General features: G+C 43.0%; 1 protein-coding gene and 1 long non-coding RNA gene across 2 annotated transcripts in view; one reads left to right on the top strand and one right to left on the bottom strand.

Moving 5' to 3' along the window:
* Positions 1–528: 528 nt before the first annotated feature.
* LOC109496973 lies at positions 529–8,468 on the top strand. Its single transcript, XR_006593585.1, has 5 exons — positions 529–964; positions 4,224–4,352; positions 4,945–5,160; positions 7,346–7,490; positions 8,150–8,468. It is a non-coding gene; the product is annotated as an uncharacterized LOC109496973 (long non-coding RNA).
* A 23-nt stretch (positions 8,469–8,491) lies between these two features.
* LOC105260390 overlaps positions 8,492–15,154 on the bottom strand; it is a 31,776-nt gene continuing 25,113 nt past the window's right edge. The window contains exon 29 of the mRNA XM_045051619.1: positions 8,492–9,118. The gene's annotated coding sequence lies outside the window, so the exon portion shown is untranslated. The remainder of the gene's footprint in view (positions 9,119–15,154) is intronic.

Here is a 15,154-nt window from a genome sequence, read left to right as displayed (position 1 = left end):
TCAGATAACTCTCTGAGTTAAAATGAGTGTCCATTGGAAACTAATGCAATGCTGTTACGCTAACTGGAATTAAACTAAAAAAGTTAACAATGAAATGGGTATCCAGTGTGTGCATCAAGGATTTAAATGCAAGACAATGCAATTACAACAATTAAAGAATTAGTGAATTAAAAAAACAGTGTTAAGTGGCAAAGTCAAAGAGTGACAGAAACTCAGAAGCAATGGACAAAAGCCTGATTCAACAACAACAACAAATTTTTTTTTTAATTACACCAATGCTTAAAAGCTTACAAATCACTGCAAACCCACTTGTAGGGATCTAGGCCAAGGAGAGGATGATGAAGGAGCCTAGATTTGGATCCAAGGATAGTCCCAGTGGTTACAATGTAGTTTTATTGGGAGCTGTGGGGAACTGGTTAAAATATTAAGTGGTAAGGGCCAAAGTTTCTGGAGCTCCATGTGCACTTCGTTGGGTGAAGTCACTGGCAGGTTAATCGGGGGATGGTTGGTGGGGGAGGTTGGGCGGGGCAGGAGAGCAGGCAGAACCACCCACGCCCATCCCCCTGAGACTCAGAGCACCTTTGAAACCGCCAGGTGCGCTACTAGGTAGGCCTCATTTGGGCCCGGATGGAGGCGGTGCCTGAAGGGGCTGGGCCAGCAGGGTTGAACTAGAAATGAGGGTGGGGGCTGGTCGGGGCCAGCCTTGCTGACTGTGGGAGCGTCCCGCAAGGAGGCCAGGCTAGTCCTACTGCCCCTCGGTGACCTCGGTGAGGTACAGGTACAGGTACAGGGCCAGTCCCGGGAAAGGCTGGCCCTTTCAGAGAGGAGCTTTGCCCCTCTGACCCCGCGGATGTCAGTGCTCAGGCGCTGCGGGGCTGGAAGAGGAACCCTAGGCTACGGGGCGTGAAAGAAGGCAACTGAAACCCCACAGATCAGACTAATGCTTCAGGAGGCAGGAACGAAGGTGAGTTGTGTCAGCGGAGTCAGGGGTGGGTGACCCGTTCGGGTGGCGGTAGCCCTGGGTGTGTGTGCCTGTGGGTGTCGGGGTGTGTGTGTGTGTGTGTGTGCGCGTGTGTGTGTGTGTGTGTGTGTGTGTGTGCGCGCGCGCGCACCATGGGGATAGGCGGTAGGTGTGAACTCCGTGCACACCGGACTCCTACAAGCAAGCAGGGTAACCCACAGTGACCTGTCACTTGGTGTGGGGGGAAAGAATCCTAGTCAATAATTTTCTGCACATCTCCAAGAATGTTTTACCAGGTTCCCTGTTACCACAGGATCCTTCTCTGGCAACTTGGCAGTTAGCAGTGTTTGGGGCGTGATTGGAAAACACGTGTAGTTAGCAACCTGATGCCTTCTTCAAAGTCCTGGTTTGTAAAAGGTGACCAGACAACTACCTAGAGAAGTCGAACATAACTGTGCCCCCTTCCAGGGTCTGTCCCCTTCTGGGCAGCAATGTCGGGCCGGGCCAGGACCTGAGCCCGAGGCCGCGGGCGAGGTCGGGCGCCCTCTCAACGCGCCCCGCCGCAGGGAGCCGCCGCACCTCCGCCGCCTGGAGCCTCCACAGCCTGTTCAGTCTCCTTGGTGCAAAAGATGCTTTATCTTCTTCCCCTACTACTACCTTCTCATGCGTTTTCTCATATGCGAATAGACTTCCCTTCAACCCGAGTGGATGGAAAGGTTTCTAAAGAGCTTGGCCGTAGCCAATGACCCCTCTTTGAAAGTGACTTCAAAACAGGCAACTAACACCCCACAGACATCTCTGAGCTCCTGATTCTCCCTCCCAGACTTGTCGTTTGAAGAAGCTCCATTCTTCCAGGTGCTCAGGCGAAAGTCTTTGCATCCGCCCTAGGTTCCTCTCTCAACCCCAAACTCTTCCTGCACACCAACATCCAGGAAACACTGTCGTCTCCCAATTTTCCAAAAGATATCTGGCATCTGACAATGTGTCACCACCTCTGCTCCTACCCTCTGGTCCAAGCCACCAGCATCCCTTGCTGCACGTGGCAAGTGGTCTCCAAACGAGTCTTCTTGCTTCCACCCTGGTCTTTCCTTGTGCCTGTTTCCCAGCACACAGAACCATATAAATCGGTCCATGCAGTTCCTCTGCCCGGCATCCTGTAAAGGTTCCCATTTTCTCAGTCAGAGGCGCATTCTTTGAGATGGCTTCCCTCCTGGGGTGCACCGGTGGCTCATTCCATTAAGCCCTGACTTCAGCTCAAGTCACAATCTCACGGTTTGTAGGTTTGAGCCCCAAGTGTGACCGTGCAGAGCCCGCTTTGGATCCTCTGTCTTCCTCTCTCTGTCTCTGTCTCTCTGTCTCTCTGTCTCTCTCTCTCACCCTCCCCTGCTTGTTCTCTCTCCCTCCCTCCCTCCCTCTCTCTCTCTCTCAAAAATAAACATTGAAAAAAATGGCCTCTCTCCCACCACCTTTCTGACCTAAGCTTCTCTACCTCGTGCTCACCTTGTAGCAGTCACATCGGCCACCTTGTTCTTTCTTGCACGTTTCTACATTAGAAGATTTGCTCTTTCCTCTACCTATGGCTCGTATAACCTTGTAACTCAGTCTCCTCTTTCCGGTCTTTGATTCAGCGGCAACTTCTCCCCGAGGGTCTGCTTTGTCCCCCATGAATTCAACCAGCCCCCTCACATCCCACCTTCTGGTAATACCCAGTTTTCTGTACTTTGCTTGGTTCTACATTCATATGTCTGTTTGCCATTTACATGTCCTCTTTGGAGAGATGCCGATTCAGGTCCTTTCCCCATTAAAACAAAATGGGTTATTAGGTTTTTTGGCTATTGAGTAGCAGGAAGGAGTTCCTTATACTTTTTAAATTAACCCCTTATCAGATACATGGTTTGCAAATACTTTCTCCCATTCCGTAAGTTGCCTTTCATTCTGTTGATTGATTCATTTGCTGTACAGAAAGTTTTTAGGTTGAGTTCCCACTTGTCTATTTTGCTCCTGTTTCCTCTGTTTTTGGTATCCTCTGTTGTAGATACTTTTATAATAAACTGAGACAAAATCCAGACCCCGTAAGACGACGTGATAAACATGAATATACAATATTAAGACACCTATTTTTATCATCTATGTCACATCTCAGGGGTTTTTAATATTTTATGTAAGTACACTGTATGTAGCAAGTACTAATGAATGATGCTTGGTGTTTTCTTTCACTGAAGTTTGAATATGATAAATTTGATTGCTGGGTGTGTCAGTAATTAGTTGAGAGTTTGATAAAAATCATTTAAAAACTTATGTGTAAAATGAAATGATTTTCTATTATGGAAATTCAGACTGTGTTTGTATAAGAGCATCATAAGCTAGGGATAATAGCTTCCAGAAGTAACATTTTGAAGAAAACCAGTTTGTGCAACCCAAGGCATGGACCCATTTACGGACCCATTACCCATTTACGGAGGTGTCTTTCATAATCTGTGAAAGATTGCCTTGCACTGTGCTCAAATAGTCACCTTGTAAAATAGTTAAATTAGATGAATATTACAGTGTGATAAAAATAACATGAGAGCCTTTCCCAGTTGCTGTTAAAAAAAATCGATCAGTTGTTTTAAAAAAAAATCATGAAACTGGCTTTTGATAATTTTTTTTTTCAGTTTGTTTATGTAGAGAGACCGAGAGAGCAAGAGCAGGGGAGGGGCAGAGAGGGAATCCCAAGCAGACTCCATGCTGTCAGCACAGAGCTCTGATGCAGGGCTCGAATTCAGGAACTGTGAAATAATGACCTGAGCTGCAACCAAGAGTCCTCAGCTTCATCCACTGAGGCCACTCAAACACCTCTCATGCATTTTTTTTTGAAAGGACTGTTTATTTAGTCAGCATTTTCTGATGCCCACTAGAGGGCACTCTGGTACCAGGTGATTAGCCTATAAAGAAGGTAGAGAAAGGACAAAGTTTCTGATTAGAAGAAGCTTGCACTCTGAGCAAATACCGGATGAAAGGAGGCAAACGCCATAGCAGCAATGAATGTGGTGCTTGGGTAGCCGCTGACATGGAATGGGGTCTTGTTGAGAAAGGCTTCTGGGTAACATTCACCTTCTCTGGTGATCCATTACCGAACTACTGTTGTTTGGATCCTTTGACAACCCTCTTTTCTACCTCCAACCACCTCAACTTAAGTTGTACTTAACATTGTCCTTTGTTTACGTTTCCATTTGTTTTTTATCCCATAAAATTCATGGTTTTTGCATTTGTTTCTGTGCAGAGGAACTTCAGCGGGGGGCTGGATTGCAGGCACTGTCGCTGAAGGGGAAAAGGGGTCTTGGAGCCATTTTTCAAGGCCAGGTGGTGAATACCCGACAGTACTTGGAACATGTGAAAGACTCCACAACAGGTGTGGTGGCCTTTGACAACCTAGCGTTAGAGAATTGTTCGTGTTGATCTTGTTCTGAGGTTCATTTGTGTTTGAGAATCTTAGAGCTTCACCCCATCACTGTGAGTGGAGGTACCTTCCCACCCTCTCATGTTGTAATAACCTCCACCTTTGCAGAAATAGAGACCTATTTTAGGGACCTGGATGTACTCGCCAGTTTTCTTTTCCTTTTATAGCAACTAAAATCAAATGACCCAGTTCTTTGGTTGTGCTGAGCCTTTTTTTTTTTTTAATACTAAACACTATTACAAACAGTGGCTCCCCACTCGCCCTCCCCTTTTGGAAGCTTTGTGTTACAAGAGGTTTTCTTTTGATCTCTTGTTACTGTTAATTTAATATTTTAATCTCCTGTTTTAACTCTAAATGTATGTTTGTGTGAGGATTCCTCTAAAAGGCCGGTACATATTCTGGGCATCAGGTGTGTATAAGTGTTCGTTACTTGTTCATGTCTTGGTTTGACCTAACTTAAGCTCTCAAGATTGTGGTGTCTCCATTGTTTTGGGAGCGACTGGTCAACTTGTTTCATTATTGACATGTGCCTCGGTTTTTGCAGGAATGCAAGGTAGAGTGGTGAAGCTATTCACCAACCATTTCCGAGTGACCTCTCGCCCTGAACTCCTCACGTATAAGTACAACATTGATTACATGCCAGAGGTTGAAGATGGAAAAGTTCGTACAGATTTGCTCTGCCAGCATAAACATGTAATTGGACAGTGTCCCACATTAGATGGGAACTCTTTATTACTGCCTCATAAACTACAAAAGCAGGGTAAGTAATGTGATTGGACATTTTCTTTTTCTTTAAGTTTATTGACTTATTTTGAGAGAGAGAAAGCACATGTAGGGGAGGAGCAGAGAGCAAGGGCGAGAGAATCCCAAGCAGGCTCTGTACTGATTGTGCAGGGCCACAGGGCTTGAACCCACAAACCACAAGATCATGACCTGAGCTGAAGTCAAGAGTTGGGCACTTAACCAACTGAGCCATGCAGGCACTCCTGTTAGTGGACGTTTTCTTGACCTTTGTTCTTTCTTTCTCTCACATTCTCCCTGTATTATAGCAAATATACCTTTTTCATACAATGGTTCATGGACACCTCTCGATCTCTTGCCCATAGGATTTGTAACAAAACCCACATCCCGTGTTTGGCTATCACTGATGTTCCCTCATGCCTCATTTTGGTGGTTAAAATGAATTTAAGAACAAAATATATATTTTTTACCTTTCCAATGGCAAATAGGGCTCAAATGCTGACGAAGTATTGAAAAAGTTTTTATTTCTTGTTCGAAAACTTCACACACACACACGCATACGCACACACACACAGAACTGGAAGGACTTAATATTCCATTTCTTTTCCTTAATTTAATATTTCTGAGAGTGAGCAATTGGGGGAGGGGCAGAGAGAAAGAATCTTAAGCAGGTTTGACACAGCACAGAGCCTGAAGTGGGGCTCAAACCCCTGAACCATGAGATTATAACCTGAGCTGAAATCAAGAGTCAGAGGCTTAACTGACTGAGCCACCCAGCTGACCCTCTTCAATAGACTATAAAAACTATTTTTTTAAAACGTTTATTTTTGAGAGAGAGAGAGAGAGAGAGAGAGAGAGAGAGAGAGACAGGCAGAGTGTGAGCAGGGGAGGGGCAGAGAGAGAGGGAGACACAGAATCTGAAGCTGGCGCCAGGCTCTGAGCTGTCAGCACAAAGCCCGATATAGGGCTAGAGCCCATAAAATGTGAGATCGTGATCTGAGCTGAAGTCAGACATTTCACCGACTGAGCCACCCAGACACCCCACTTCAATAAACTTCTGTATTTATTTAGCAAGTGCATAATTTACAGGAGCTTGTTTAAGTTAAAAAAAATCATTGTAAATATTCAATTCGGACCCTCATTTGGGTCTCCTAAATCGTATATTCTACCTGCCTGTGTCTCTGGGGGTTAAGATTGCTCCTGCCAGACACCCAAGTGACCTGTTGATTTGTGGTCCAGTAATGAGCGTCCTCTCCTTGGAAGGAGCACTAGACCTTTTTGTTGTTTCTTTACCTCAGAAAACAGAACTGGTCAGCCGGTGGGGCAACAAGATTGTGAAGGTCATCACTGAATTCTTCAGTGACTCAAACCCACCTCACTGGACTGCTTACGTTATTACAACACTCTCTCTAGCAAGTGTGTTTGTGAGATTTCATTTGCTTGAGATTTGGTTGTATGTTAGTGTGTCAGTGGCACTGTACATAGCTGTTTGGTCCTAGAATTTGTGTTCTCGAGGTCTGCTCATGTTCTGGGAGGGCAAGCGATCTTTGAGATGCATCAGCACTTGAACCTCACCTAGATGTGCTTGAGTTCTGTGGCTTATTGTTGACATTGTTCTTCCTGCCTACCCCCACATCCCATGCCTGCTCCCTGTCTAGGGAGGGGCAGATGTCAACTGTGCACAGCGATGCCTCTTTCTCCTGGAGTAAATGTGCATTTGTTTTCTTAATGTTTGTTTATTTTTGTAAGAGAGAGAGAAAGAGCACAAGCAGGGGAGGGGCAGAGAGAGGGAGACACAAAATCTGAAGCAGGATCCAGGCTCCGAGCTGCCAGCACAGAGCCCAGTGCGGGGCTTGAGCCCTCAGTGCAAGATCATGCCCTGAGCCAAAGTCTGGTGCTTAACCGACTCAGCCAAGCAGGCACCCGTACATTTGTTTGGTGGTCTACACTTACGGTGATGCACAAATAGTGAAAACGAAAATTAGAGGCACGTAGTCTGCAAAAGAGGTTTCAGTTCATTTCTGGGGATGCAGGACCTTCTGATGACCTTCCCATGACCCTTTGTTGTAGATTATGTAAAGGAGGGAAAAATGGAGGTTCAAGGGGCCTTAATATCTACCTTGCAATGTCATTTCCTTGTTTTATCAGGCACTTCCTGTTAATCGTTTGTAAAACAAAGTCACTGATCGATTTCTTTCCCCCAGTGTATCTCCGTGTTAATCTTAATAATATTCACTGCGGTTGCCACGAAATCCATTCTTCCAATTTCTAGAATTTTGAAGATGATGGATTTGAAGCAAGTTGGTCGCAACTATTACAACGAGAATGAGGCCACGGAGTTCCTCAATCGTAAGTACACAGTGGAAAGTTTCACATTCTACAGACCTGATCATAGAAGCATTTGAGAAAGTGACTCTCATTTGAAGCAGTAGGATTTCTAAGTGATGGTCTTTTCAGTGGTACCCACTGGCCATGAATGATTCAGTTAGAATTTCATGTAAATTTGAAACGAAGTGAAAAGATTCACTCTTACAGTCCTAGAATGATAAGCATAAACCTTGAGGTATTCGGTAGTTATATAAACCTCATAAGAAGTCTAAATCTTCTAAAATTTGGATAATAAATTTCTCTTATAATTACTATGATTGAAAGTATTTAGCTACATGTATGTATGTGTAATATTGTGTATATGTTTATAATTTATACACCTATATCCTATATATTCTCACATACATACATACGTACGCATGTGTGTGGCTATAGGTGTGTGAGCCTGTGGGTGGTAACAATATGTTTTAACGAAGAGAGTGTAAGAGTTATAACTAGCCCATCAGGTAAATCTCTATTGGAAAGGTCCTTCAAAAGATCAGTTCTTACTCAAAATAAGAAATTGAAACTGCTTGACTCCTAAGCACCAATTTTTGACCCCAAGTTCCAACCCTGGGACGCTTGCTTCCTTGTTCAGAGCTTGGACTTTGACCCTTACATCTAATGTCTTCTGTTTGCAGGCTGGTAATCTGGCCTGGATATAGTGCTTCTATTCTTGAGTATGAAACCAGCATTACCCTCTGTGCTGATGTGAACCACAAACTGCTCCGAATGCAAACTGCTTATGATCTAATACTGCATGTTGATAACAAATCCCAAAGGAAAGATGCTATGGAAATTTTAAAGAATTAGTTGGATCAATTGTTTCTACATCTGTGTTCATTAACTTTTTTAATGTTTATTATTTTTTTTGAGAGAAGCAGAGAGAGTGTGGGGGAGGGGCAGAGAGAGAGACAGAGACAGAGACAGAGAGGGAGACACAGAATCCGAAGCAGGTTCCAGGCTCTGCACTGTCAGCACAGAGTCTGATGTGGGGCTCGAACCCACGAACCATGAGATCATGACCTGAGCTGAAGTCGGACACTTGACCAACTGCGCCACCCAGGTGTCCTGTGAGTCTGCTTTTTAAAAACCTATCCAATCACTTTGAGAACCTTTTCCCCCCATAAGAGATGGTCCTATAGTTTTCAAATCAATAAACATAAAGGTCAGAGGCAGAAATAGCATGGGAATGGTGAGAATCCATCCACGCTTTTCTCATCTGGCTATACAGCATGAGAGAAAGATAAGTTTCAGTTGTAGATTTTGCTGCTCTTGTGATTCCTGATGTTGATCCAGTCACCTGCTCTGAACCCTCTCTCACATGTAACAGAATATGCTCCTTCCAAATTTCTTTTCTCTTGCTTTGTGTCTAACTATTTTTAAAAATCAGGGCTTAATTATCATCCATTAGCAAATGTCCACTTGACGGAAGTGTTTTACTTTTAATCTTCTTCTAGACCAGACATTTTAAGCTGAAGAGCGTGGGTGTAAAGCTGCTTGGCCAGCATCATCTTAGGAGTCCTCAACTTTATTCTTGCTTCCCAATTTCAAAATTTACGACAAAGCTCTCGGAATCAGGACAGTGGGATACTGGTATGACGATAGACCTAAAAATCAATGGAATAGAATTGAGAATCCTGGAGTTAACCCTCACATTTATAGTCCATTGATTTTTTTTTTTTTCAGCAAGAGTTTCAAGACCGCTTTCTTGGGGAAGGAATACTCGTTTCCTCAAATATTGCTGGGACCACTGGATATCCACCTGGCCGTTCCTCACAGAAGATACAAAATTAACTCCAATTTATCCCCCAAATTAACTAAAAATAGACCTAAATGTAAGCGTTAAAACTCTATAGAATTCCTAGAAGCAAATCTAGGAGTAAATTTTCTTGACTTTGGCTTAGAGAAAACCTTATAAAATAAAATGCCAACAGAGAAGGGATGACAGAAGGAAAACATAAATTGGACTTCACCAAATTGAAAACTTCCTTTCTTTGAAGTAAAAAAAAAAGGGGGGGGGGCGCCTGGGTGGCTCAGTCGGTTAAGCATCCGACTTCAACTCAGGTCACGATCTCGCAGTCCGCGTCGGGCTCTGGGCTGATGGCTAGGAGCCTGGAGCCTGCTTCAGATTCTGTGTCTTCCTCTCTCTCTGCCCCTCCCCTGTTCATGCTCTGTCTCTCTCTGTCTCAAAAATAAATAAACGTTACAAAAAATTTAAAGTTAAGAAAAAGAAAGAAAAAAAAAGGAACAGAATGAGAGAACATTTGAAATCACATATCTCCGGAACAACTTGCTTCTCCATATGTAAGAAATGTTTCCAAGTCAGTAATTAAAAGAGAACCTAACTTTTACTTATTTCTTCAACCCAACTTTCAAAAAATGGGCAAAGGATCTGAATAGACAGGCTTCCAAAGAAAATATACAAATGGCCAATAATCACATGAAAAGATACTCAATATTATTGGCCATCAGGGAAATGCAAAGCCAAACCACAGTGAAATACCCCTTCATAGTATGATGGCTAAATTTGAAAAGGCAGAGATTAAGTGTTAGCAAGGATGTGAAAAAGTTGGAACCACCCGTCAAATACTGCTGGTAGAAGTAAAAATGGTGTGGTCTCTTTGGAAAACAGGATGGCCCTTCTCAATATGCTAAATATAGTGTCACCATATGAGTCAGCAATCTATTCCTAGTTTTATACCCAAGAGAAAGGAACACCAATGTCTACCAGAATTGATACATGAATGTCCATAATCTCATTATTCATAATAGCTCAAAGGTGTTAACTCAAATGTTCATCAACTGACAAATGGAAAAATAAAAATGTATATCCATAAAATAGTGTGTCATTTGGCAACAAAAAGGAATGAAATACCAATCATGCTACAGCATAGATAAACCTTGCAAAGTAGCACACTAAGTGGAAGAAGGCTGTCAGGAAAGGTCACGTACTGTATCATTCAATTCATGTGAAATAGGGTGGGTAGGAAAATGTATAGGATTTACAACTCTGTGCATATACTGAAACCATTGGATTGTAGCCTTACATAGGTGAATTATATGTCATATGAATTTACTAAAGTGGATATATCCTGAAATTTCTTGTAGGATTTAAAGCTTCTCACTTCTTACATGATCCCATGCCATAAATATGTTGGGAATAATACTATGTGTTGTGACCATTCCACAGGTATAACAATAGAACCTATCGAGTGGATACTATTAATTGGGAGGAGACTCCCAGAAGTACGTTTAAGAAATCAGGTGGTGAGGAAATCACCTTTGTAGACTACTACAAGGAGGTAGGAAATCTCCTGTCTTTCAATGTATTTAAATCTCATTTTGTTCTTATTATGTAGTCAAATATACGTCTCATAAAAATACATGTGCAATATAGAGTCCTGTATGTTAGATTCTAATAATATAACATCATCTATTAACCTATAACATATATATAATCTATTATAAAATTTCTCCTTAGTGGTATTGTAACTTGACAGATCTATTATCCTTGCATTCGAGTGCCTCATATATGGGGTAATGTCACATGGTTAGAATGGCTCCAATATGGCCTCTCCCGTGGGCCTAAGAGGAGGCTATGGTAGTTTGAAACATGTTGATGGAACATTGGGTAGAAGATATGGCAAGACTTCATATGTGAACACTTTCCTTATATAGAAGTTTGAGCCCTATAGAATTTGGTTTGAAAAGAAGAAACAAATGACCAATTACCATCTGGAAAGATGTCAGCTGTGTGCGGAATCTCAGAACTCATGGATTCCTCAATCTCTGTTCAGAAAAACCTAAGTAAACTTAGCTTGGTGCACAAAGATACACTAGTTGACGAGATTAGTTTTCTAGCTTTGGCAGATGAGAGAAAGGAATTACAGATATCTGTAGCAAATGGAAAGAACTTATAAATATTTTTTTTAAAAAACAGCTTGTATTTTTATACTGGAATCCAAACCATGGCTACTTGGAACCACCAAGGCTACACAGCCTTCTGGCATCCCTTCAAGGGGATGGTGCTATTACATTATCCTCACTTGTGCTTCATACTTAGTTCTTGTTCATTCAGTCCAAAAAAGCACTTAATGAGTGCCCATTACACATCTTGGGTATACATTGGTAAGACTACTGAGTTGTCTGTTCTTAAGGAACTTGCATCCTTACAGCAGGAAGAGATACGGCAGACAAGACTGTTCTAAGGGTTATGAGGGATATATCCAGATAATTAACATTGAGAGGTATTATGGACGGTGTCTGGTGGTTCAGAGTAGGTGGTCATGGAAAGCTCTGAGAAGCTGGTATGTGAATGTCTGAAAGGAGCAAGCTGTGTGCAAATGAGGGAGAAGAGAAAAGACCCCACTTTCCAGATGGGCGAGATGTATCCAGATCCCAAACAAGGCTAGATTATTCTGTGAAGAAGTGCACATGGTTGCGGGGAGGACATCCTTGGGTTGTAGGATACGAAATCAGAGGATGAAGTGGGGGCCACGTTGTATAAAGTTCTGTCCACTGAGACAAATGAGATATTGTCAGATGTTATACAGATGGATGAAGTGATATGTTTTATTTTACAGATATGTGTCTAATTACAAGGAACGGGCTGTATGTGGGTAAAAAGGGAGGCAGAGACATCAGTGAGGAGGTGGCTAAGTCACTTTAGGTCAATGATAATGGTGACCGGGATTAGGGTGGGAGAGGTAGGAAGTGAGTGGATGCCAGAGTTATTTACTACAACGGGGGAGTCGGTGTGAGAAGATTAGGGACTTTGGGGTTGACTTAGGCTCTGATGGAGGTGGTAGATGGAGATACCAGGCTGATATTTGCTTGTTCATTCTCCAAATTGACCTCAAATGTCCTTGACTGAGAAGAACCGTGCTGGGTATCCAGAGTACATCCGCCCCACCCCCACACCAACCTGCAACCTCAGGCCTCTGTGGGGTCCCCCTGTTCTGTTGTGCTCTTGCATTTCATAGCATCTATCCCAATTCGGAATTCTGTATTTGAGTGGTTATTTTATGAATCTCTCCCCTCTCTGTAGACAGAGTTCTACCAGGGCATGACAATGTTGGTTTTGCTCCTTGTAAATACCTCTTCTGTCTGATACCATGACTAGCACATAGAAGTTCAAATATATGTAGTTTGTAGTAAATTCACACATGCTGGCATCACAGAGCAGTGGGTTTGGGGATAATTAGATGATTTGTCACATGAAGACAAACTACCTTCTTGGCACGAGTTGATAGGCAGGAGCCTTGGATGTAAAAGAAACCTAAGACTGTGGTTTCAACAGGTTTAATTGAGAAAAAAAAAAAAAACATATGGGCTGAAATATTTGAAACGATTTGGGTCATCTTGGGATGCCCTGGTGGGAACTCAGTCTAATGACAGATGGCAATTTAGTTGTCCTGTTGTCATGATCTCTAGAAAAATCCTGGAATCGATCGATGAGCCCTCAGAAGGAAAGTACCATCCTGGCCTTCAAAAAAGATTTCATAATGCTTCAAAGAAGGACCACAGAACTCCTGTTTAGGTGCAGAAGTTGATGTTGGAGGAGGAGATCCTTCTAGGATGTTGCATGGCAGCTATGGGAAATAAGAGGCGTGTTTCCCAAAGTTTTGACAGGAAGAATAGCTCGTCCAAAGGTTTTGATAGATGAGGCCCTAAAAGGATGCCATGATTCTACACACATGTAGACACCTGCACAAGCTTGGGCCTTAAGACTCTAGAACCAGGAAAATGGGGGTGAATCCCAGCTGTCTTTCAAATAACTAAAGACCACTCTAAGGGTGAAAAAAACCCACGTATAGTCTGCAATGAGATCATACGAATTAAAACTAATAGTTCAGCTTAAGAGAAAAAGAGCCATGAACACTGGATGTGAAGTTTTGTCGCGGGTAGGAACTCCTTTGAAGTTTTCGGGATGTTTAGCAGGCAGATAATACCAGAATTCATGTGGCTAAATTCCTACTGATGAGGACCTTGCTGATCGGCATGGAAGGATCTATGAAGAACCATTGCTGTGTGTTGGAGAGTAAAGGCAGTTTGTGGCACGGAAATTGCAGCCCAGGGGTAGGATGTCTTGGCAAATATCTCTTCCTCCTGGAAGCAGGGACTGAGAGTTTAGGAGAAATGATGCAGGAGGCATGTTGGGAATAGATGTGGAATTGCAACTCTAAAAAGTTGACTGGGTTTGTTGCCCACCCCTTCGTCTGGGAATCCTCTTGAAAGTTCTCAAGCATGTTTGAGGAATCTTTAAGACAGTGCTGTAGTGAGAAATACAGATCCTAAGAGTCTGTCATAGGTTTACTTATATGTAGTGAAAGGATCGTACAATGACCCCCAATATAATGTCTGTGAGAATCCCGCTCTCCTTGGCTACGTGTGTTGACCGAAAAAAAGAGGCCATCTGCGGGACGTCTATCTAAGAAAATATTAAGAGTATCTTTAATGCGTTGTTAAACTTGAGGAAACCGTATCACCAGCACACCCCCAGGCCTCTGTTGGTGACCCCAAAATGCACTTCTGTACATATTTATGTGACTTTGCTGAGGCTTCACTGATAGTTACAGCAGTGTTCTTTCTTGTTTCTGTTGAGCAGCAACATGGTCTAGTGGTCACTGACCTAACTCAGCCGCTTTTGGTCAGCAAAGGCAAATGGAAAAAGAGCCAACAGGACACGCCCCATGAGCCTATAATGCTGGTTCCTGAGCTATGCTACCTGACAGGTACTACAGATTTATGCAGTCTTCAGAGAAGTCCACCCCTTTTGAGCCCCAGGTGTTAGGATGTAGAAGTACCGGCTTTTCATAATACTCCATATGGCCCAGAGCTGCATTCTCTCTGCTGGTTCTTCCTCTTGCAGGTGCAGTGGTCAAGGCTTCTCTCGTTTACACGAGAGAGTTTACACTATTCTTGCTTCTTTAGCTATATCTTTTCTAAACTTTTTTTTGTAAAGGTCTAACAGATGAAATGCATAAAGACTACAGAGTGAAGAGAGACATGGCTATGCATACAAGGTTGGATCCAGAAAAAAAGGCAGCATGAGTTACGAAGATTCATGAATATTGTACAAAAGTAAGTGTTATTTTTCTGTGTGTGTGTGTGTGTGTGTCCTGAAGCGGAGACTGCGTAGAACCCCTGGCATCTCAGATGCTCCAACTAAAATGTGACAGTTGGGACGAAAATGATATCTTGGAGGAAACAACTCTGTTTTTTTCTGTCAGTGCAAAGTTAGGGGAAGTCTGGAGGGGGAGAATGATATAGAAAGATCCTAAGACCCTGCTCAAATGTCAGAGCGAAGACATCATGATTTCAGGGTACCATGTCAGCACAGAGGACAATAGAAGACATCGTTAGATTAGAGGAGAATTTTATTTTATTTTATTTTATTTTATTTTATTTTATTTTATTTTATTTTATTTTATTTTTTTAATTTTTTTCAACGTTTTTTATTTATTTTTGGGACAGAGAAAGACAGAGCATGAACGGGGGAGGGGCAGAGAGAGAGGGAGACACAGAATCGGAAACAGGCTCCAGGCTCCGAGCCATCAGCCCAGAGCCCAACACGGGGCTCGAACTCCCGGACCGCGAGATCGTGACCTGGCTGAAGTCGGACGCTTAACCGACTGCGCCAC

This window comes from Felis catus (genome assembly GCF_018350175.1).
Source record: "Felis catus isolate Fca126 chromosome F1 unlocalized genomic scaffold, F.catus_Fca126_mat1.0 chrF1_random_Un_scaffold_34, whole genome shotgun sequence".
Taxonomy (NCBI): Eukaryota; Metazoa; Chordata; class Mammalia; order Carnivora; family Felidae; genus Felis; species Felis catus.
This window is presented reverse-complemented; position numbering and strand designations above follow the sequence as displayed.